Source organism: Bos grunniens, chromosome 9, assembly GCF_055505025.1.
Source record: "Bos grunniens cultivar Pamir isolate PY7600 chromosome 9, Bosgru_T2T1.0, whole genome shotgun sequence".
In the NCBI taxonomy this organism is placed as follows: Eukaryota; Metazoa; Chordata; class Mammalia; order Artiodactyla; family Bovidae; genus Bos; species Bos grunniens.
The window spans coordinates 60,532,955-60,557,237 of NC_141173.1; the positions used below are offsets into that span (position 1 = coordinate 60,532,955).

The 24,283-nt window shown below is 39.6% G+C and overlaps 2 long non-coding RNA genes across 6 annotated transcripts in view; one reads left to right on the forward strand and one right to left on the reverse strand.

Moving 5' to 3' along the window:
* The window catches only part of LOC147366001 (uncharacterized), a 157,048-nt gene that overhangs the window by 43,214 nt on the left and 89,551 nt on the right, over window positions 1-24,283 (reverse strand). For 4 of the 5 annotated variants that reach the window (XR_015133123.1, XR_015133125.1, XR_015133126.1 and 1 more), the window contains one exon: window positions 20,713-21,181. The exons of the other annotated variant lie outside the window; for it this stretch is intronic. This is a non-coding gene — a long non-coding RNA (uncharacterized LOC147366001). Of the gene's footprint in view, window positions 1-20,712; window positions 21,182-24,283 lie in introns of those variants that run through there. 5 annotated transcript variants of the gene reach the window in all.
* Window positions 1,627-2,170, forward strand: LOC147366002 (uncharacterized). The gene is made up of 2 exons (XR_015133129.1): window positions 1,627-1,721; window positions 1,849-2,170. It is a non-coding gene; the product is annotated as an uncharacterized LOC147366002 (long non-coding RNA).

Here is a 24,283-nt window from a genome sequence, read left to right on the forward strand (position 1 = left end):
AAGCATTTACTTTCAACTTTTAAATCTTTGTATTAAACTACAAGAATGAGATTTTTAATGTTCTCTCTTTCTTTTTTACATTTGTCCAGGATATAGGAGATTTTTCCAAAAATGCTGCTGCCAACTGGCTGAAAAGCAAATACCATTGCAATTAAATTCATATATTTCGTAAATGATATAATTTCTAATCAATTCACTCAATTCAGTAGATCTCTAAATATTCAGTAATGTGATGGGAGTGCATATTACAAATAATGTATTGTTTGAACCTGGTTTCCTTTGAACTTATTGAGCATTTGAATTTCATGACTAATAACATATATTTTTAAACTGAGTTTATATTCCCAGTATGATGTTTGGCCTAATTAAGAAGCTTAAAATGTGAACTATAGAGAGGTTCTAAAAATAAAATTCAGTCATAAGTCTCTATTATTAATTTAGATATTATCTGAAGGAGCACAGATGCAAAGGCTACAAAAATAGTGTACAAATGAACAGACGAGCTAAATCAATCTGATCATGTAGGTGTTAAAGCTTCCTTCCGACTTGCCCTCCGGTTGAAAAGATCAAAGTGAGGCCTGGAATTATCATTGCATTGGTCTCAGTCATCCCAGTTTCACAGCGTTCAGTCATTCTGTGTGTTCTATATTCAGTGCAGCTGTTGTTGTGGCTCTTGAGATGTTAGACTCACTAATAAGTTATTTTCCAGTCTTTTGGCAAGAACGGGGCTATAAGAGAAATGGCTTGTCTTGATGTGTTCCAGCTGGAAGTAAATATGTTCTCCCATTGAAAAACAGGTCATTGCCTGGAGGCTTCCAAATTTTGCCTAACTGAGCACTGGATTAGGAGTTGCCAAGGAATCCAATGGTTATATGTGATTAAGGAAACAGAGGGACATACTGATCCAAGCCCCAGGAAGAGGTTAAGAACTCTTAATTTCAATCCCAGATTTCCTTGCTAACATGTTTTACAACCTTGAAAATGCCACTTAGCCTTTGGCTGTGCTTCCATAGCCATAACCCTAATTATTTAATATTTATTGAACACTCATAAAGCACTGGTTCCTGAAGAGAACATAAAGCAAAAGCAACTAGCTTTGTCACTCCAGTGTTTATTTTATAAGGATCCCATTAGCAGTATTTCACAGCCTACCACTTTGAAAATGCACTCTGTACTACTAAAGATCACTCAAAATTTAGAGAATATTCATTAGTGATTTTTTCATCAGGACGAAAGACAGCATATGGAATTGGCTTACATTTTTGACCCACTGCACAATTCCAAGAAATCCTTGATTCAGAACAAAATAAATGATATTCTGATAACTAGCAACTGCACTATGAAGATGGACCATGAAAACATCCAAAACAGGGGGCACTTGTGAGGTTGTAATTCTTTGTCTTTGATTTAGTTGGGATTTAATGTATTTTCACTTATTTTGTCAAAGACACATTTGTGTTGAAGTCAAGGAAAAACAGTGCTCACCGTCTGCAGTGAGGAGGCTCTCTTATGTTGAAATCACACCCCATTTACCTTGACCCATGTCACCAATTCCCTCTGTCCTAATCTAGCAAACACTATTTGCATAGATAGCACCAAAGTTCCTAAGTACTATTTGGATCTGCCACTGTGAACAGTCACAGGCATTTGCAATATTCAACATGATGCCATGCTGTGGCAGCTTCCTCATGGATGTGTATGACTGATTGGTTTTCCCTGAAGTGAGGAACTGTTTTCAACTGCAAATCATATAGGCCAGGATCTTTAAAATAGTTATGCTGGAGGTTTTTTTCTTTCTGTTTCACTTGAAATCCTTGTTTCAAAATGTTCTGTGATTATTTATCCTAGCTTTGGAAGCCATTGAAAAATGTTACATTGGAGGAAGACGATTAAAGAAGATGACACAAGCTAGAAATCATTTAACCAGCTAGGAGAATCATTTTCATCTATTTTGGATTCAGTGTGTAAGTACAATATACGGAAAGTATTTTTTCTTTCATTCCCTTTTCATTTTCTTAAATTTTTATAACAAATGTGCTTATAAATTTTTATAAGAAATGTGCTTTTATAAGAAATGTGCTTATACATTTCTTATAAAAATTTTCTCAAGTTTTTATAAGAAATGTGCTATGTAAAGATGGATGTGAATAAAGGTAAAAAACAGTTAAAATATCTAGTCATCTAACTCCTTTTGCTTTCAAAATTACATCCTTGAAAACCTATCAGTTTAGTCCCTGCTACCTCATACTGTATGATTATTTGCGAAGAGCTATCCTAAAGTTTACTTTAGTGCTATCTGTGAAAAAATAATATTAATAATAGATTGCAAAGTCAGTAAATTTATCTAGTGTCATTAAAGAATAAGAAGTTCCCCATAGAAACATTTACTTCTTTAAGAACCCAAACTTTTATTGGACATCATTTCAAGTTTTCATAATGACAGTGTTAGCATTATAAAAATAATTATTGCAAATGCTTTAATATAATAGTAGCCTCATGACTATTAAACATGCAAGCTGTTTGCCCCTACACCAAATGGTCCCAGGTTGCTTTCTAATGGGGGACTCAATGGCCTCAGACTTTACCTTTCACTGTGAGCTGTGTCATTTTTCAGTATTTGGACTCTCACAGCCCTGCCTCAAAACTACCTTTGCTTCAAAGGTGAAGTTGGGGAAATAAGTAAACTCCTTATAAGTTTGGACTCCCTGTTCAGTCTATCTCCACTGGAAGAAGATTTCAGATAGAATACTGAATTACAAAATGAGGGAACAACTGAACAGAAAACAATTAGAGGTGCGCAAATTTTTTCTGCTAGCAATGTACACTAGCCCTTATTTCCCATCTGATCTTTGTACAAAGTGCTTTCTCTGCAGATTTAACACTACAATCTTGTCTTTACCAGACCTCTTCTGCTTTATCTATTTCTCTAGTTTCCCAATAAGATTTCAAATCTTAATCCTATACTCTCAAAGTTCTGCCCACTTTTGTATGGACATCCGATGGCCCCATGGGTTAGATTTTCTGATCCAGTCATACAGGTCTTGGATGAAATTCTAACAGTTTTACTGGATTGAAGCCAAGTTTGTTTTGAACACTAGTTATAACCAGTAGCTATAGCTTCTAATGTTAAAAATGAGCCTTTGAAAACCTCATTAGAGAAAATCTCATGACTTATCTATAAGACCCTGCCAAGGCTGAGAATTTGATTCTTAGCTTCTCATTTAGTTCAATGAGCCAAGACAGGCTGTCCCTGACAAACATTACCATCACCTCAGCACACAGTATAACAAAGCCAAGGAAATTCCAAACTGCCATCTATCACCTATGTGAGAGAAATACTTTATGACCTTTCAAGTGGGCCTTTGTCCATTAATACAGCTCTCTGACAATGCTCAACACATTTATTCATGGTGGATTTGACTCTTGGCTCAATGAGATCTAAGGGAAGTTAAAAACACAGAAAGACCATTTTTATCGCCTATTTCTGTGGGAGCCTAGAGAATTTGTTTAGGAATCTAAGTCCTATGGCCTCAAGTACTCAAACTGTCACTAACACACAGCAAGTTCATAGACCGGTGAAGACCGCACAGACCTCTCAGTTTCCCCCTAGGGGAATCAAATCTGTCCTACAGCTGTGCAGAGATATATTTTAATAGCAGCACTATTCTTTAAAATTACTGTCTGTTTCAAGACTAATTTTACAAAGGATTCTGTGTGACCATCAAGTCAATATATTCCTTTGCAGCATACAGGACTCACTTCACTTTCAAAGTTAGGGTTCTTTAAAGCCACATTATTTTTCTCTTGCAGAACAGCCAGTTGGTTAGAACTGTTAGAATCACCCTCAAACAATCATGTTTTATAATGTGTTTTCACATTGAGCAAAGGTAGAAGTGGGGATGTGAGCCAAAACTCTCCATCCATAGGAAATGTAAAGAAGGCTAATTGAAGAGGTCACGTGTCCAGAAGCCAGTGACTTCAGAGGGCTGAGATCAGAGCTCATCCTTTGGTCGACTACAGAGAGGGTTCTGTCTTCACCTGGGGTCAGTGTGAGCCAGGGGTCACACGTGACACTGGAAAGGAGAATAATTATCACGCAGTACCCAACTTTCACATCATGAAAGTCCCACTGAATTATGCCTGGGTGATCAGAAACCATACCTAGGTGCCCCCATCACTCCTCCTGCTGCAGCCCCCTGGCCACCCGCCTCTTCGAAGCCCCGGCCAGGCCATAGAAGGGACGGCATGGCTCCAGCTCTCTGCTTTCTCGTTGGTTGCTTTGTCTCTAAAGAATGGAAAATCTTTCTTTCAACTCTAACACCCACTCCCCATTTCCCCATTTCCCTGCCCCTTTTCTCCCAAGCAATATAACTCGAGCTGAAATACAGAGTCACTCACTATTTTTTTTTCCATCCTGTTGCATAAAACCTGAAAGGGGGAGACAAAAGCACCCATGAACTTTGGAGATTAATACTTCTTCTGGTCCCAGCTGTCAGATTTATTTCTTCTTTGTAGCTAAATCAGGTCATTACGCTACAAATCTTTATTTTAGATGAAAGATTTAAATCTCTACAGAATTGGGGGAGCTCGGGGGCGGGGGAGCATAATAAGCCATCCATAGTAATTGGCTGTAGTTTTATCTGGATGTGTGTATGCAGGCTGCTATCAAATTCCGATAAACTTTTCCTGACCCTCTTCACTTTCTGGAGTCCCTGGGAATCCCAGTAACCAATGCATTTTCCGGGCACTCAGATTGCATGCTCAATTATAAACTGTCTCCACATCTAAGACGTCATGTTTCTACAGAGTACTTTAAACAATCAAAGAAATTAAAAGATCTTTGTGTTGCTTTGGAATAATAATAGTATTTTTTTTTTAAGTTTCTGTAACAAGCATTTGTCCTTGACGTGTTCTGAATTATTTCCTCAGAATTTTAAAAAAAAAGAGAGAAATAAGAGGCAGACATAATAGAAGGCTTAGAGATTCCATTCAGCCACTTTAAAAGCAAAACCAAAGAACAGCGGTGGCAGCAGAAGTCTGAAAAGGCATTAAGTCATCAGAATCACCATTCAGTGGAACAGCTTTGGAACAGATGTGTCTCCTATCGTCTTTATCCAGAGAACCAGAGAGGGGACATTGAATACATTAATAAAGATAATACAGCAACTAGCCCTGAGTCAGTGTCGCTTTTAGTCAGGTATTCTTCGGGCAGACTCGTTAAATGGCTCCGAAGCACCCACTGTGGTTTTTGCTTCGTGTGGCAATCTCTTATTTGCCCTGTATTTAGGGAGGGGGGTGGTAATCCGATGGAGCCCCAGATCAGGAGACTTGTGTTGTGTGTGCAGAGTGGGAAAGTAAAAACTCATCTGTAGCTCTGATTAGGTTGCCAGAGCCCCATCTGGTTCAGGAGCTCCAAGCACAAATCCAGATTTCTGCAGTTTTTTGTATTCAGATCGCTAGGAGGCAGTAATTACTACAATTCTATGTGGTCAGCACCCCGGAGCCTAGGCAATGCTGAGGCCCTGGACTTAGGGACTTTGGAAAATCTCCACTTGCCACATTTTTACTCATGTTTCCTATTTTCAATTGTTTCAAGAGCAGGATACTCTGAAGGAGGAAAGGTGGAATCTATCAAGGAGCAGGCAAAAATGCTCTAGGGTCAATGTACTTATGTCAAAAGTCCTGTGAGAGCTGTTGGGATCCTGCCATAAATGCTTGAAATCCTGACTGAGAGAATGGCTAGAAACTAGGGCTGCCCCTGCTCGCAACCTCAAGGCCCCATCTGACAAAATTATCTTTGACCTGGTCCTGTCATAATGTCTGAAATTGCTCCCTCTGAAGACCTCGTCCCTGTTAAGTGCATCCCCTCCAGAAGGTCCCAATTTAAATGCTAATGTTTTGCTCACCCAATATCAGTCATTAGTTTATCACATTAGCCTTAGTCACCCTGGGAAAATGGAACTTGGTCGGGTAAGCACTAATGAAAGGCAAGGTGAAAGGGATGTTCCAGAACTTGTGTGGGGAGCAAAGATATGAAAGCAGGTAGTTAAACAGAGTACACTGGGGTCGGAAGCTAGAGTGACAGGCAATAAACCAGTTCATCCCCCACCCCCTTAGAAGTGGGGTACACAGCACGCCTCCCAGGGGAAGTTGCTAGAGGGAAGATTAGGGGAGACTTGAAGCAAGCTTTATCTTCATCATATTTTTGTCTAGAGCTGGTCCTAGCTGGAGCTAAGTAAATCCACTAAACAAGACATAAAATACTAACCCTAATCCTAACAAAAAGAGGTGGTCAAACAGTCCATATGCCTTCAGAAGAAAGAACTCAATTGGGAATTTGGAGCACACACTTGGCCCTTGCCATTCAAGATGATCCACTGCAAACTAGGCCAACTCTATCTGACAGGATGACAGCTATTCCCACAGTGGCTTTGGGATGTTATTTGAAAATCAGATTATTTATTTATTTTTTAAGGCAACATCCATTGTTCAGCTTGTTTTTCTTTCAGTTAATCTAAATGGGAACATCCTTATCTGCAAGGGCACAGATACCTTTTTGCGGAGCTCTCTGCAATATACAAATGTGTTGCCTGGTAATGATCTTTCTAGCTAAATTAAGATGTTCTGTACTACAAATGCCTATGTATACAAACAACACGGGTTAGACAGAGGAAAGAACTATTCATTAGGTGCCTAAAAACGCAAGATGAACAGCACAAGATGGCATATTTGTGCAAACCTATTTTTTGAAATATTTAAAATCCAACTTGTTCTATTAATTTTTTAAAATGATGCTTATTCTTAACATGCTCAAATATCTCCCAGAGGGAAAAGCAATCTGCAGAAAAGCTTTTGATCTTCATTCATTTTCAAGCATCTGCAAATTAAAAGACCTGTTGGGGAGATGTTCCGCTCATTTGTTGGCTGAGAGGCACTTTTGTTTTCAATGGGAAGAGAGATGTTCATTTAAATTTGGAGGAATCTCCTTAAATTTAGGAAATAGCAGCGCCTTCGTGTAAATAGGAATATGCGATTTCACAGATATTTCCCAGCGGCTTTCCACGAGAAGGGAAATTTCAGAATATTCAGCAAATAGGGCAGGAACACATGTCCTTTAAAGCAGCAGTCCCCCACCTTTTTGGCACCAGGGATCCATTTCATGGAAGATAGTTTTTCTACAGACTAGGCAGGCGAGATGGAGAAGGAAATGGCAACCCACTCCAGTATTCTTGCCTGGAGAATCCCAGGGACGGGGGAGCCTCATGGGCTGCTGTCTATGGGGTCACACAGGGTCAGACACGACTGAAGCAACTTAGCAGCAGCAGTAGCAGCAGTAGGCAGGGGAGAGGGGAGGATGGCTTCGAGATGATTCAAGTGCATTACATTTATTGTGTAGTTTATTTCTATTATTATTACATCAGCTCCACTTCAGATCATCAACCGATAGATCCCAGACCCCTGCCTTAAAGTTATCTCTGTGTTAAAGTTTCTTTGCACTTATGGTGTCACCTGCTGGCAGTGGGGAGTTTGTTCTTGGGCAGAAGGAAGATGACGTGGAGAGACAGGACTGTGTAGTGTTGGTAAAGACAAAGCTTTCTGGTCAAACTGACATGGAGTTGAGTCCTAGTTCTAACATTTTCTAGGTAGGTTGAGGCTGGAGAAGTCACTTAATCCTTCTGAACTTTGGTTACACTATCTGCAAAATGGGCACAAGAATAATCCCTCCTTTAAGAGATTGTTGTTCAACATTAAAATGAGATAATGCCTATAAGTGTTCATGAATATGAATGTACAGTGCCCTGTGTACAAAAAGTATACACTAAATGACAGCAACCTGCCGCATCACGATTCATCACTGAAATTTTAAACGAGGACTATATCAAGTTCATAATATGAACGTTGTTGGTCAAAACATTTTTGTGGAGTGAGGGAGGTTTAAAGTAGGGAATCATTTACATAGAAACAATACAAGCATCCTCAGAGGCTAGTGTGTACTTTTATGGGTGAGTTCTTGAGGCCACACATAAAATGCTCCAGTTCATCATTGCTCTCCACTCTGCTGACACACGCCCTTGGCACCAGATCTAGAAAGGAGCCATCAATGCTCTCTACAATAGTTGCTCCAGCAGCCGCTGAGATACCTGTGAATTAACTGTGCACTTCTATCTTTGTCATCAAGAGGGACAGAGACAATTTGAAAAGGTTACTGTCACGTGTGGCTAAACCCTGATTTTTAGTTGGCCTGCTGCAAATATCTTAACAAAACAAAAAAATCACTGATTCAGCCATGCCTGATTCCACCAAAATCATTTTCCATCTGTCAAAGAGACATAATCTCAACACCATTTGTTGAGTGTCAGCAAAGACATGAATAATCTTTGGTGTCCCTGTTATTTATTCTCTAAGGAAGCTAAAGATCAAGGCCAAATATCCAGAATTCCACTTGTGTTTCTCATCAGATCTTAGGGATTTTTAGGCATGCCTAAATCATAAAGAAAGATTATAAAGTTCATCCCTTATACTTGTACATATGAAAAAACAGGCCACAGAGAGGTTAAATAATTCACTTCAGGACAGAAGGCTCATTATAGATGAGGCTGTATTAGAAGGCATGGCTCCAGAGAGTCCATCCAGGCCTCTTGCACTTTCCACACATGACTTAGAAGGAAGACCGTTTCTTTTTAGATTCCACAGAAAGAGACTCACAGACTTGAGGGGAAGGCTGAAGGGAAGGGATAGTTAGGGACTTTGGGATGGATATGTACACACTGTTATATTCAAAATGGGTAACCAACAAAGATCTACTATATAGCACAGGGAACTCTGCTCAGTCTTGTGGCAGCCTGGATGGGAGGTAAGTTTGGGAGAGAATGGGTACGTGTATACGTATGGCTGAATCCCTTCATTGTTCATCTGAAACTATCACAACATTGTTAATCGACTATATCCTAATACAAAATAAAAAGAATTTTTTAAAATGTTTTAAATTTAAAAAAAGGGCAGGAAAAAAGAAGAAAGCCGAGGTTTGCGTCTCTTCTAATTTCAAAGTACATGAGTCATAAGGAAGATTTCCATGGGGAGTTTCAAATCAGATGACTCTAGTAAACCAGCAACATTATCTAATGTTTATTAAACAGATCAAACCATGCTACCCTTTTAACTTTGCCTAGAATCCTCGATATGCTATGGTCGAATAATAAAATAAAAGAGTAGGAAACTACTTAAGCAATGAGACAAGGCAGGCCATGCTGTATCAGTGATTAATGCACAACTTGAGTATTGGGAGAACTGAGTTGAATTCCACTGATGCACTCAATGAAGGCATTAACTGGTACACTACGATGTTAATAACCCTGTTGAAGATGTAAAAGTTTTACTTTCACAAACTGATAGGCCAAAAATGAATCTGATTTTTAACTATAAAGCTCTTCTAGTAACATGTTTTTGTAAAAAAAGAAAATTACTTCTTTGCAGTTTTCTCTAGGTAGCCCAGTTCCTTCCTCAGTCACTTTTGTGAAGTCAACACACACACATGCGCGCACACACACACACACACACAACCCTCCCACATCCCTCTCTCACTTCTGCCAAGAATTGAACACTGCAGGAATCTCAATAACACTTCTGCAGAAAGGACAGTTGTGGGTTTCTATATTTTAAACAATTCTGATTTGTGGTAAAGAAGAGAGAAGTCAGAAGTCTCTCTAGGTAGAATGAAGAACTCCTTGGCTACTTCTCAGAGCCGGGAAGGTGTGTCTGTTGGAGGCCAAAGAGAATTGAAACATCAAGTAAGAATTTCCCTGTTGTCTTTCAGTCTGAAAACAAATATAGAATTGGAAACGTTGCTTCACGCTTCCTTACCTTAATACCTGCAAAGCTCACATAGCACCCTATAATTCACACAGGGAATGAGATGGCCGAGGGCACTGTGTGAATGAGTCAGGAGCCAGGCAAGGCAGACTGAATTCAAGCTTCCCTGGTACAGATATGACAACGTTAGCTTCCACTATTTCTGACTTTTCCATGCTGGCTATCTAATTATGTTGCATCTTGAAAATGCAGCAAGGGAAAATTCTATTTCAGCTCTAATAATAGAAATGGATAATATTTACCACTTCAACAGATTGTGCTGTGTGGTGAATGAAGGCTGCCTCTTCAGTCACATTATATAGATGAAGTTGATTCGGCAATAGTGGAACATGCGGGAATTAGAGAACTAAGTAGACTATGGGAGCAATGTGATTTTAAGAAAGTAATTTAATCTAAATCGTGGTGTTAAATGAAAATCTCATCCATAAAGAACTGTATGCAGGAGAATCAACTAAATGTCTAAGTAAGGAGTAAAAAGGCAATTTTAAAATTTTTATTTTAAAGTATATTAGACTAAATCCTACTCTATTGAAAAATCAGATCATTTCCCCAAACAAAAGCAGAGTCTATAAACTTAGTAACAGCAATATGCTGAACTAGCCAAAAATAGAAGGAAATGCCAAGATGTCCTTGAACTGCAAATGGAAACAAAATGACTGAATTGTATTCTGTATAAACCACAACCAATATAGGAGAGCAAGAAGAAAGAACTTGAATGAAGATTAGAATAAGGCTGTGTGAGGAGAAGTATGCATCTTCTCTGCATCGGATCTCTCCTTTTTTAAGTCTTCAATAGGCTGCAAATTTCAGATTTCCACCATGGTCAGTAATGAATTTCTCCATCAGAATTCAACTAGGAATTGGCACATGGACACTCACTTGCAGGAAATTAGAAATGATCTGAGCATGTTAGAAACAATCCACTATCCCCAGGTCACAGTTAAAGACAAGCAATGTCAGCTAGTGCAAAGTGCACCAATCTGCTTGGGAGGAGTAGGGGGAGTGGGCCTACATTGGATACGATGCAGGCAACCTGCAGAAAATAAACTTCTTGAGATACAAATGAAGTTCAAGAATTGAGAGAGAACATTATCTAAGAGGAATAGCAGTGATTAAGTTCTGTGTTAACACTCAACAATGCTTTATTATGCCATGTTGTACCCTAAGAGCTGAGTGGGGCCTAGCCAGGTAGCACCTGCCTTGCCAGGATCCCAGAGTCAATTACATTAAGCTTTAGGTCCCCTTGACATTATTGTTCTCAGCAGGTCCCCTTCAACACATGCGGGGTAAGTGAGATAACAGAAGATGATGGCTCTCCATTAAAAGGTGGCCCCAACTCATCTCAACCTTCATCCACTCACTGAAGCCCTGCTACCTGGATCCCCCTAGCCATTGCAGCTGCTCTGAATCTCTGGTATAATATAGTAAACAAGAGAAGAGAGCCTCATTATGGAATCCTAGGAAAGAATGCCACTGCTGTGATACACAGAAGCATTATAGGAGAAAATTTGTAGATGTCTACATCAAAATCTGTGAATGTGTACATCATTTTTTTTTAATTATGCTACCTTGTAAAATTAAGTGCACCACAATTGAAATTGCAATGGCACCCCACTCCAGTACTCTTACCTGGAAAATCCCATGGACGGAGGAGCCTGGTAGGCTGCAGTCCATGGGGTCACTAAGAGTCAGACATGACTGAGCGGCTTCACTTTCACTTTTCACTTTAAAGCATTGCGGAAGGAAATGGCAACCCACTCCAGTGTTCTTGCCTGGAAAATCCCAGGGACGGGGGAGCCTCGTGGGCTGCCGTCTATGGGGTCACACAGAGTCGGACATGACTGAAGTGACTTAGCAGCAGCAGTTGAAATTGAGATTCCCAGGTGGCACAGTGGTAAAGAATCCACCTGCCGAAAGCAGGAGACTGGGGTTCAATCTCTGGGTCGGGAAAATCCCCTAGAGGAGAAAATGGCAACCTACTCCAATAGTCTTGCCTGGGAAATCCCATGGACAGAGGAGCCTGGCAGGCTACAGTCTGTGGGGTCACAAAGAGTCAAATATGACTGAGCACATGCACGCATGCATGTGGGCGCACACACACAAATACAGTTGAAATTGAAATGCAAATTGTCTAGAAATCACATAGAGCCAAATATGCCTTACAGACAAGGACTGTGCTATATATAACCTGCAGAACACCATGAAAAACCTCATTGTCTAAGTGTAAATTGTGGAAGCTAGGATAAAAGAAAGTGTTTCACTTGATTTATAAGCTTTAAAATATTAAAAATAAGGCACTCCAAGAATTTGTGGATACATAAATTCTTTTTGAAATTTTTTAGGGGAGTACAAAAGCAAAATATTTGAAGAACATGGAATTTTGCCCCACTGTAAGTACCAGATCTTTTCCAGAATCAAACCATTCTCTGGGAGTCGGAGATACTGCAAAGGCTCTGACTAAAGTTTTATGAAGAGTAGAGAAGAAGCAACACCTTATAAAGGAAAAGAGATGTGGTAGAGAAAAGAAGGCAAAAAAACATAGATGAGACTGCCTGTTTCATAATTTTGCCCGTGGTTCCTCGTAGCAGCCATGAGAACACATGTTGCAGCCATCCCATTACAGGGAGTGAAATTGATCCAAGGCCTTAGTCGTTTTGCTGTGAAATTCTTCTGTGCCTTTGCCCCAAGGCTGTATCCCTCACAGACAGCTGTCTGCCACTGAGCAGGTGCAGCATACTCAGGTGGATAGGTTCCTGCTTCCGAGGAGACATGAGACTCCTTTATTGTCCAGGCTGGGCTCAAGGCCCAGACAAACCTTCCTGAGACTGCACAGCAGTCTAGGGCGCTTCCTTCCAATCTTCTCTCTCTCTCTCAGCATCAGGCTTGCCTCATGGACTGAATCTCCCAGGCTTATCCGACTCCCTTTCTATTTCCTTTCACAGGCATCTCCCCTAATAAAAGTCTTGCACATTAAATTCCATTGCTGTCTGCCAGAAGACAGCTCACAAGTGACCTAGAAGCCAAAAAGGATTTCTTTGTTTCCTACAAACCCTACTTTGCCTCATATACATAGCCTCCAGAGATTTCTCTCCATTTTCTCCAGAAAAACTGCATGGACTTTAAAAATTCATCTGGGTCAATTTCCCCACCTTGTGAACTGTTCACATCTACTTGGAAGACAATTTTCAAGAACACTTTGAAAAAGCATTCTAATCATAATGAGGCAGTTTATTCAGACAGCCAATTCATACAGTCAAGTATTCATTAAATGTTGGAAGCCAGGTCTTGGTTTGCAGTGCTTTATTTTTAATATTTTAAAGTTTATAAATCAAGTGAAACACTCTCTTTCATCCTAGCTTCCACACTTTACACTTAGGAAAATGAAGTTTTTCATGGTGTTCTGTAGGTTATAAATAGCATAGTCCTTGTCTATTTAAGGCATATTTGGCCATATGTGGTATCTAGACAATTTGGCATTTAAATTTCAACTATGGTGCATTTAAAATATGCAAGATGACATAAGCCATAAGCTGAGATTCTAAACTTTGGGGGTTTTTATGAATGATATTTAAAATGTAGCAAGAGGTTAATACCCCACTTGAAATTATCTCTGTGTCTTTCTACACACAATTGGTTTAACTGTTATGACTGTCAAGATAAATTAGAAAAGAGTTGAGCCAATTGTGCCTTTAGACACAGCTTTAAGTATCCCTACAACAGAAAAAAAATAAAATGGTTAAACTAGAAAACTTCTAAGGTTTCTCTCAGCTTTAATGACATAGGATTCCATAATTCTAAGGTTTAATGCAGTCAGATACATTGAGTTTTCCCTCCCCACGAGTTCCCTTTTCATGAAATCTGAGTACTACGGAATTTCCTTCTCTAAACATTTTCAGCAACCATAATGATTTCAGTTCTAATATATGAGAATAGAATGGGCCACTCCTGTAACTAGCCTCAGTCAGATGATCAAGAATCAGCGTTGGCTCTGAAAAGGTCAAGACCCTCTAGCCTCTGTCTTCCTTTTTTCCTGTTGCTGGTTTGGGGGAAGAAGGATAGAAGAATTCAAAGGGCTTGCAACACAATCTTCTCTAAAGATCATAATTTCTTCAGTCAAAAGTTACTTGCAGAAAGTACCTTCTGAAGAGCCCAAAACACTGAACAGTGGCATTTAACCATGATTAGCCACCAGAGTCCCCTAATGGCAAAATGGACAACTAAACTCAAACTTTCACTTAAGTGATGAGAAATAAAGAACCCTAGGTTTAAGTGTGGGACCCTTGGGACTCAGCTCCCTCCCTTTCCCAACCAACCCCTCCTTCAAAGACCACTCACACACTGCACCTTCAGAAATCACTGGAAATTAAAGATAAATGAGAATAAATTAAATACTTGTTATTATCACTCAAAAGAGTAAGATCACTGATAGTCTTACTAACTAGTGTGATTACTATTTTATGTTTTAATATCTATTTTAATTACACATATACACATTTTATGCATGAATATATACACACTTGCATATTTATATATATAAGATATACATAAGCTTTGACATGTTAACTTTTTAAATCTTGCTCTTCCTATTCTCTTTATCCCAGGCCCTTTGCCGCATAGCCAAAAAATAAGTAAATAAAACTTTAAGAAATTCTCCCACTATGAAGATTTTAGAAACATTTGCAGGTGAAATTGAATTTATAATTTCTAAATACCTGTAAATGTAGGAAAGATTTCTTTAAAGTCCTCAAATTCTGTTCAAGGCTACCACTTTTTCAACTCTATACACATAGTTGTTTTATAAAAATAAAATTAAAACAAATCATTGCTTACTACTTTTCTCTCCACACAAAAATTCCATCTTAGAAATTAGTTGAACTTGATACCAAAATGTTAATAGCGCTCAAATATTTTATAATATGCAGTATTTTTATGTCAAATTGGTTAGCAATGTTAATAGCATCCTGTTACTCTAGGCTCCATAAGCAATTTAAATATTCCTTATCTTAACTGGAGAAGGAAATGGCACCCCACTCCAGTATCCTTGGCTGGAAAATCCCATGGACGGAGGAGCCTGGTAGGCTACAGTCTACAGGGGTCACAAAGAGTCAGACACGACTGAACTACTTCACTTTCACTATCTTAATTGTGTGACAATGTCCAAACTCACCAAGCAACCAATGCTATTCATTTGTTTATAAATGTTGTCACGTGTGGACAGTTAGTTGATTAGAGAACAGTATTAATGAAACCAAGGTTAAAAATTCCTTCTTTTATTGTTACTAGCAAGATAACCGCTCTTAATTCTAAGATTAAAGACTCCATCCAGGGACTTTCCTGGTGATCCAGTAGCTAAGACTCCCTGCTCCCAAGGCAGGGGGCCTGGGTTCGATCTCTGGTCAAGGAACTAGATCCCACTTGCCACAGCTAAAGATCCTGCATGCCACAACGGAGACCCAGCGCAGCCAAATAAATAAACATCTAAGACTCCCTCCAAAGTCACAGCTAGTATCTCAAACTTATGTTGTGGGTCACAATAGGATTAGATAAAAGACCTTAACATTTTTTACTATTGCCTCCATTTAAAAGGGCTTCCCCCGTGAATATTTAAACTTTGACTATGAACTATTTCAAACAGATTTAAAAGTACAGATAAAAATATAACAAAACATAAAGCATCCTCCCCCTTAATTTAACAACTGTTGATTTTTTACAATGTTTGCCTCCTATATTTGTAAAATAAATGTAGCAGATACAAATAAACTCTCAGAGATGCCACTCCTTCCTTCCCAGACACTGATATGTACACTTCTAATTCATATTTTTGCTTTTTAGTATTCTACTAAATTCTGTTTAATTTATCCATCTCCTTAAACAATTATGTTGTTTCCAATGTTTGCTAATACAACAATGAGGCACTAGAATTTTTCAGAGTGCCTCCTCATTTGAGCATTCAACCAAGATACATAACTTAAAAGTAAAATTGCTGTCTTGTAGGGTACACATGTTTTCAACTCCAAAGGTATTGTTAAATTATTCTCCAAGGTAGATGTCAGAGAAGGCAATGGCAAGCCACTCCAGTACTCTTGCCTAGAAAATCCCATGGACGGAGGAGCCTGGTAGGCTGCAGTCTATGGGGTCGCAAAGAGTCAGACACGACTGAGCGACTTCACTTTCACTTTTCACTTTCACACATTGGAGAAGGAAATGGCAACCCACTCCAGTGTTCTTGCCTGGAGAATCCCAGGGACGGGGGAGCCTGGTGGGCTGCCGTCTATGGGGTCGCACAGAGTCGGACACAACTGAAGCAACTTAGCAGCAGCAGCAGCAAGATAGATGTGTCAATGTATCCTAAGACCAGTAGCTTCTGAAAGTTTCTATGTTCCCATATTATTGCCAACACATCATACAACCAGTTTCTATGTTTTGCCAATCTACTAATTATGAAATATTGTCTCAATTTAACTTTCATCATTCCTAATAAATAATCAGTGAGGTTTTGCAACATTTTATCTATGTATTGACATTAAAGATTTCTTCTTATATTAATTGGCGCTCCATATCCTATGGAGAAGGCAATGGCAACCCACTCCAATATTCTTGCCTGGAGAATCCCAGGGATGGGGGAGCCTGGTAGGCTGCCATCTATGGGGTCACATAGAGTCAGACATGACTGAAGCGACTTAGCAGCAGGAGCCATATCCTATATCCATTCTCTATTGAAATATTTCCTTTTTATTGCTTTTAGGGTTTTATTTAATGTATATTTTCTTTCCTAATCCTTTACTGGTTGCTTGAATTATAAATATTTTCTACCAATATGGGGCTTATCTTTCCATTTTGTGGTCTAAAAGTTATCAATTTGATATTGATAACTAAAGTTATCAATAATTGATAGCTAAAGTTATCAATTTTTTTAAGCCTTGTGCTTCTTTTTCTTCAACTGAAAGTTTGTACCTTTTAATCTCCCTCCCCTATTTCTTTCTTCTCCCACCCCCTCCCTTCTGGCAACCACCTGTCTGTTCTCTGAATCTATAACTCTCTTCCTGTTTTGTTATGCTTTCTTCTTTGTTTTGGTTTGTGATTCCACTTATAAGTGAAGTCACACAGTATTTACCCTTTTCTGCCAGACGTAACTCACTTAGCATAATACCCTCTAGATCCATCCATACTGTCACAAATGGCAAGCTTTCATTCTTTTATGAATAATATCCCACTGTGTGTGTGTATAGTCTCATATCTTCTTTATTCATTCATCTATTTGATGGACATTTAGGCTGCTTCCATATCTTGGCTATTGTAAATAATACGCATTGAACATAGAGGGGCATTTATCTTTTCAAGTTAGTGTCTTAATTTTCTTCTGATAAATACCTAGGAGGGGAATTTCTGGATATGGTAGTCTTATTTTTAATTCTGGGGGGATTCACCATACTGTTTTCCATAGTTGATACACCAATTTACCATCCCATCAACAGTGCACCAGGGTTTCCTTTTTTCTGCATGAGGATTGTGCTTCTTAAATCTGTGTAAGAGCTTTTTAAACAGCTTCTAACATCATAAACGTTCTTACTTTTCTTAATTTTTACATGTAAATTTCTTAATGTAAATATTTTCTTAATGTAATTTATCTTTACATTTTTAATCCATGTAGGATTTATTTTTATGTATGGTATCAGGTAGGCTCACAAATTTATTTTTCCAATGTAACTAGTCAATTTTAGGATCATCACCTACTATTTGATCTTTCACCACTGACTTGAACCTAGTGCTCTCATATGTTCATTTCTCATATACACACAGCTGTTTGTAGGTCCCCTGTTCTGTTACACTGATATATTTGTGCATTCTTCTGGCAATACAATACAGTTTAATGACTATCCCTTTATAACAACTCTTGATAAATTATAAAGTTCATTCTCTTTAATCTTCATCAAACGTTTTCTTCGGAGAAGGCAATGGCACCCCACTCCAGTACTCTTGCCTGGAAAATCCCATGGACGGAGGACCCTGGTAGGCTGAAGTCCATGGGGTTGTGAAGAGTCGGACACGACTGAGCGACTTCACTTTCAATTTTCACTTTTCACTTTCATGCATTGGAGAAGGAAATGGCAACCCACTCCAGTGTTCTTGCCTGGAGAATCCCAGGGACGGGGCAGCCTGGTGGGGTCGCACAGAGTTGGACACGACTGAAGCGACTTAGCAGCAGCAGCAGCAGCAAACGTTTTCTTTTAGTTATCCTTGCCCCTTTATTCATCACCCATTTAATGTTTGAAACAATTTGTCAAGTCCTGAGAAAATTTAAGAATTAGATTGAACTAACTTTGGTTTTATGGATTTTTGAGAATCAAAATTTTTAAATACCAAGACTCCCTATCAAAAAAACTTGGCATAATTCTCCATTTAGATCTCTTTATATATTTTCCTCTGGAGAAGGGCATGGCACACTCCAATATTCTTGCCTGGAGAATCCCATGGACAGAAGAGTGGACTGCAAGGACTTGGACATGACTGAAGTGACTTAGTATAGCACACAACACAGCATAAATTCTTCAATAATATTTTAGGTTTCTATAAAAGTTCCATACATAGTATGTTAAATTTAATCTCACATATTTTATAGTTTTGTGGCTAGAAAACTAGGTTTTTTTAAAAATTCTATTTTTAAAACAATTGTATTTGATGTAAACAAGTACTATTAACTTTGTATATAGTTTTTGTAGACAATAACCTTCAACTGTCTGATTATTTCTACTAATTTGTAAGTAGAGTCTCTTGAATTTTATATGTGCAAAATTATACTATCTATGACAGTGGTTTCTTTCTTCCTCTTCATTTTTTTTTTTTTTTTGACTGCTTCACCCAACTTGTGGGATCTTAGTTATCCAACCAGGGCTTGAACCCAAACCCTCAGCAGCAAAAGCACAGAGTCCTAAATATTGGACCACCAGGGATCCCTGTGACAGTGGTTTCTTATTTTTCCATTCCCTATGCCATGTTGAACTGGCTACAGCATCTAGTACAATGCTAAATAGAAGTGGTGATTGCAGGCATCCTAAATTATTCCTGACTTTAAAAGAATGTTTCATATGTTTCATCATTAAATGTGAGATTCACATTGTTTTAGGTAGAAATCTTTTCTTTAAGTAAACTTTCCTTTTACTCATGGTTTTCGAAGATTTGTTAACCTGAGATGAGCAAAATTTTTCTCTGTTGATACGTTAACATGGTAAATTCCACTAGACTTTATAAAGTTAAATTATCTCTGTAATCCTCGAATATGGGCTTCCCAGGTGGCACACGGGTAAAGAATCCACCTGCCAGTGCAGGTGGTGCATAAGACAAGGGTTCAATCCCCGGGTCAGGAAAGTCCCCTGGAGAAGGAAATGGCAACCCATTCCAGTATTCATGCCTGGAAAATGCCATGGACAGAGGAATATAGTAGGTTACCATCCATAGCATCACAAAGAGCTGGATACAACTGAGCGTGCATGCACACACACACACATGCACACACACATACACAATCCTAGAATAAACCCAACTGTATTTATTCAGTTCTGAAAAGTTCTTAATCTCTATCAAAATATTGTCTCTTTCCTCATTCTATTTTATCTTTCTGAAAATATATAAAATTTATATATCTATAGATATATAGGTGTAGATATGGAGAAGGCAATGGCACCCTACTCCAGTACTCTTGCCTGGAAAATCCCATGGACGGAGGACCCTGGTGGGCCGCAGTCCATGGGGTCGCTAAGAGTCGGACACGGCTGAGCGACTTCAATTTCACTTTTCACCTTCATGCATTAGAGAAGGAAATGGCAACCCACTCCAGTGTTCTTGCCTGGAGAATCCCAGGGACGGGGGAGCCTGGTGGGCTGCCGTCTATGGGGTTGCACAGAGTCGGACACGACTGAAGCGACTTAGCAGCAGCAGCAGGTGTAGATATAGCTGATACAGAGAGAGGAAAAAAGAAGATTCCTATTAGATACATGTTGGATCATCTTATTCAGTTGTACCCATTCTATTTTATTCTATTGTATTTTATTTTATTGTACTTTATTTATTTTATTTATTTATTTTATTTTATTGTACTTCTTTTCTTTTTAATATTTTATTTCTAATTTCTTTGCTACATCCTGGACAATTTCCTCAAGTCTATCCTAAAGTCATCAATTCTTTGTTATTCAGAATCTAACCAAATATTAGATCTCCCACTTAAATCTTAATTAATGACTACTTTTTTGTAATTTGTAAACATTTTATTTAGTTCTTTTTCAAGTGAAAGTGAAATCTTGTCCAACTCTTGTTGATCAGTCTTGTCCAACTCTTTGCAACCCCATGGACTGCAACCTGCTAGTCTCCTCTGTCCATGGGATTCTCCAGCCAAGAACACTATAGTGGGTAACTGTTCCCTTCTCCAGGGGATCTTTCCAACCCAGGGGTTGAACCCAGGTCTCCCAAGTTGCAGGCAGATTCTTTACCATCTGAGCCATCAGCAAAGCCCAAGAAATTGGAGAGGGTAGCCTATCCCTTCTCCAGGAGATCTTCCTGACCCAGGGATCGAACTGGGGTCTCCTACATCGCAGGTGGATTCTTTACCAGCTGAGTTACCAGGGAAGCCCTCTTTTCAATCTGTATATTATATTCTTTTTTCATAGGGCCCTAATATTTATGGCTTATATTACTTCTTTTAGTACTTCATTCATTTCACATATAATTATTTTGTAATCACTTTCAGATTATTTATGTGTCTCATGTATCTCAAAAGTTTATTTTTCTGCTTACTGTTTTTGCTAATATCTCAGTCAGGGTTCACTCAGAAGACAAAAACCATATCAGTATTTTGAATAAGGACAATTTAATATAAACAATTATTAATTAAGGTGGTTAATAATGAAATGAGAAAAAAAGAAGACCAAAGAACACAATAATAGTGAATATAGAGAACAACTAATACTTCTAAGTTGAGGATAACTAAAAAAGAAACAAATTTGGAAAAGGACCTCCACCACCCCAGCTCCCCTTAAGGCTGAGATTCAGACCTCAGTCCTAGAGAGGGTATGATTAGAGCTTACTGGGTGGCAAGGTTTCTGGGATGTTGTAGGCCAGAGCTATTTCACAGGAAGCTGTCCAGTGAAATGTCCAACATTTGCTTGGGTACTGTAGGTCAGGGATAGTCTTCTGGAAGTTGCTTACTGGGGTATGGGCAACTCAGAGTGGCATGTAGAAAACTGCCCATTGGAGTGCCAGAGAAACTCACTGGAGGGTGAACTCCACTGGGTCTCCCCGCTACCACTGATAGCCAAGCCTTAGGAGAAAAAAAAAAAAGACACAAGAATTGGTAAGAAAAGTCCTATTATCTGTTTGCCTTGCAGGTTCCCTCCAGAGCCATCTCTTGACAAAGCCTAGTATTGCCCCAGCTAGCAAAAGGTCCAGCTCCATTACCAAAAATCAAGGCAACAGAGGTAGATTTGGATCTGATAATCAATAATTTGATGACTAGCTGTCTTAGACAAGTCTGTGTACTCCTTAATTTAGTATAAACCTCATGACAGCTCTGTGAGATCAGTACCATCCCCATTGTACAGGAAAGAAATAGGTTTACAGAGGTGAGGTAATTGTCTACAGCCATCCACCTAGTCAATGGCACCCCACTCCAGTACTCTTGCCTGGAAAATCCCATGGATGGAGGAACCTGGTAGGCTGCAGTCCATGGGGTCACTGAGGGTTGGACACAACTGAGCAACTTCACTTTCACTTTTCACTTTCATGCATTGGAGAAGGAAATGGCAACCCACTCCAGTGTTCTTGTCTGGAGAATCCCAGGGACGGGGGAGCCTGGTGGGCTGCCGTCTATGGGGTCGCACAGAGTCGGACACAACTGAAGTGACTCAGCAGCATCCACCTAGTAAATAGTCAGAAGGCTGGACTCAGATTATTTGATTCCAGAACCTTCTTTCTTAAACACTGCACTCTCTGCATCCAGATTCACCTGAGTAAGGCAAATTAGAGAGCTGGTATGGTGGTCTTGGACTTTCCAGGTGGCACTAGTGGTTAAGAACCTGCCTGCCAATGCAGGAGACATAAGAGATGCGGGTTCAACCCTTGGGTTGGGAAGATCCCCTGGAGGAGGACATGGCAACCCACTCCAGTATTCTTGCCTGGAGAATCCCATGGACAGAGGAGCCTGGCAGGCTACAGTCCATAGCAACACAAAGAGTCGGACATGACTGAAGCAACTTAGCGCACATGCATGGTGGTCCTGGCCTGGCCTGAAAAGGCAGTCATGACAACACTGGTGAAAATAGCTGGGGGAGACATTTCAGAATAAGATCTGATGGGTTTTGGACCAATTATATAAAATAGTAACCCCAGGATAATCTCAACTTCATATGTTTTATCCCATGACCCATATGGATATTTGCATTTTACAAACTCTGGGTTCAGAAAATATGGTCCTCATAAATCTAATTTATATGTAAAAGTCAAAAATTAAACCCTGGGAGCAGCATAGAACAAACTCCGGCATTCATTTTATATGATTTCGTATAAGATTTATAACCAATAAAAATGTTTATATGGAATAATTACACAAACACACAGACACACACACTCACACACATAAGCCCTCCGGCACAATATTCTTAGGGCTGAGTTTGTTTTTACATATACCATAAATATTCTTAAGGTTAATTGAAAGCAGAACATGTGCATGACTTGGTGTAAATGTTGACTCCTGTTCAAGTTCCTCTTTTGCTTAGCTTTTCTTAGCCTTTTTTTTACTTTCAGTGTCAAAAGATCAATATACAATAATAAAACGATAGAGAGGACGTCTAATTAGGCTTTGTTTATACTCTAAACATCCTCTCAATCATTTTTATTGCTGTATATTGACCTTTCAGCACTAAAGGAATGGACAAACTCAAGACATCACCTCCTCCAGTGTATCCACCTCCTAAGTCCCAGAATTTGTGAATATGTTCTAGCACATGGCAGGGGGGAATTAAGGTTCCAGATGGAATTAAGGGTGCTTCAACCAGTTACCCCGAGATGGAGAGGTAAGCCTGGATTATCCAACGTAATTACAAGGGTTATTATAAGTGAGAGAGGGAGGCAGGAGAATCAGAGTCAGAGTGACAACGAGAAAGACAAATTCTTCCCGGGAGCCTCTCTGAAGGAGCACAGCCCTGCCTACACCTGAGACTCATTTCAGACTTCTGACCTCCAGAACTGGAAGATAATAAATTCATGTTGTTGTAAGCCACTAACTTTGTAGTAATTTTTATAGCAGCCATGGGAAACTAACACATCCTGCCCCAACATCTGAACAGGAGAAAATTTTGGATTTAAAGCCTTAAAGTCCCTGTTCAAATCATAATCCTAAGGATGAATGAATAAATCTTACCGGTGGCACTGAACATTCCTTCCTTGCCTGCTCAGGTGCTAAGGCCTCCATTTTGATTTTTCTCTTGTCCATAGGCAAATTGTTCCCTAAGTCCTACAGCTTCACATTCAGAACTACTGTTTTAAGGTAATGTCTCATTCACTCACTCAATTAGTCGGTAAGTCAACAAGCATGTAGACCGCTAGCCAGACCTCTGCCCTGGATCTCAGATACAAAAATCTAACTCATGCCCAAACAATGTTTCAACTTATGTCCAAAACCAAATTCCCGATGTTCCTACCCAATTCACAACTTTCAGAGGCATCTTCACTTCAGTGGATCCAAATTCCATTCTTCTACTTGTTTAGGCCAGAATACCTGGAGGCTCCCTTCCTCCCCTCTTTCCCCCACATTTCCTGTGTAATCTGTCAGTCTATCCTGCCTGCTTCGCATTCAGAATATATACACTTCTTACAGCCCTCGTTGTCCATCCAGCAGGCCACTGTTTCCTCTTGCCCAAGAGCCTCTAATGGGTCACCAGCTTTGTGCCCTTCAGTCTGTTCTCAAAGCAGCAACCAGACTGGCCACATGTGAAACCTAAGTCCAACCCCTTCACTTGTCCTGTCAATGACTCCCATCTCTTCTCATCTCACTGGGAGTAAAACCCAAAGGCCCTGCTCCCTCCTCTGCTGTCCACTGCCCTCATTTCTGTGACTCTCTGCAGCACCCATTCAGCTCCAGGAACACCAGCCTTCTTGCTGTTCCTGGAACAAGACAAACACACCTGCTCCAGGGGCACTGGGCTTGCTGTTCCCTCTGCAGGGCTCACCCCCTCAGGGAGGTCGTTCCTGCCCACCTGATATAAAAAAGCAAGCCGCTCACTCCGCACCCCTTCTCCTGCTACTTCCTGAATAACAACCTGTTTTATTTTTCTCCACATCGCCATCTCTTATATTACATATTTACTTGTTGATTTGTTGTTTCTTCAATTCCCCTCAACCATACTAAAATGCCAGTTCCACGAAA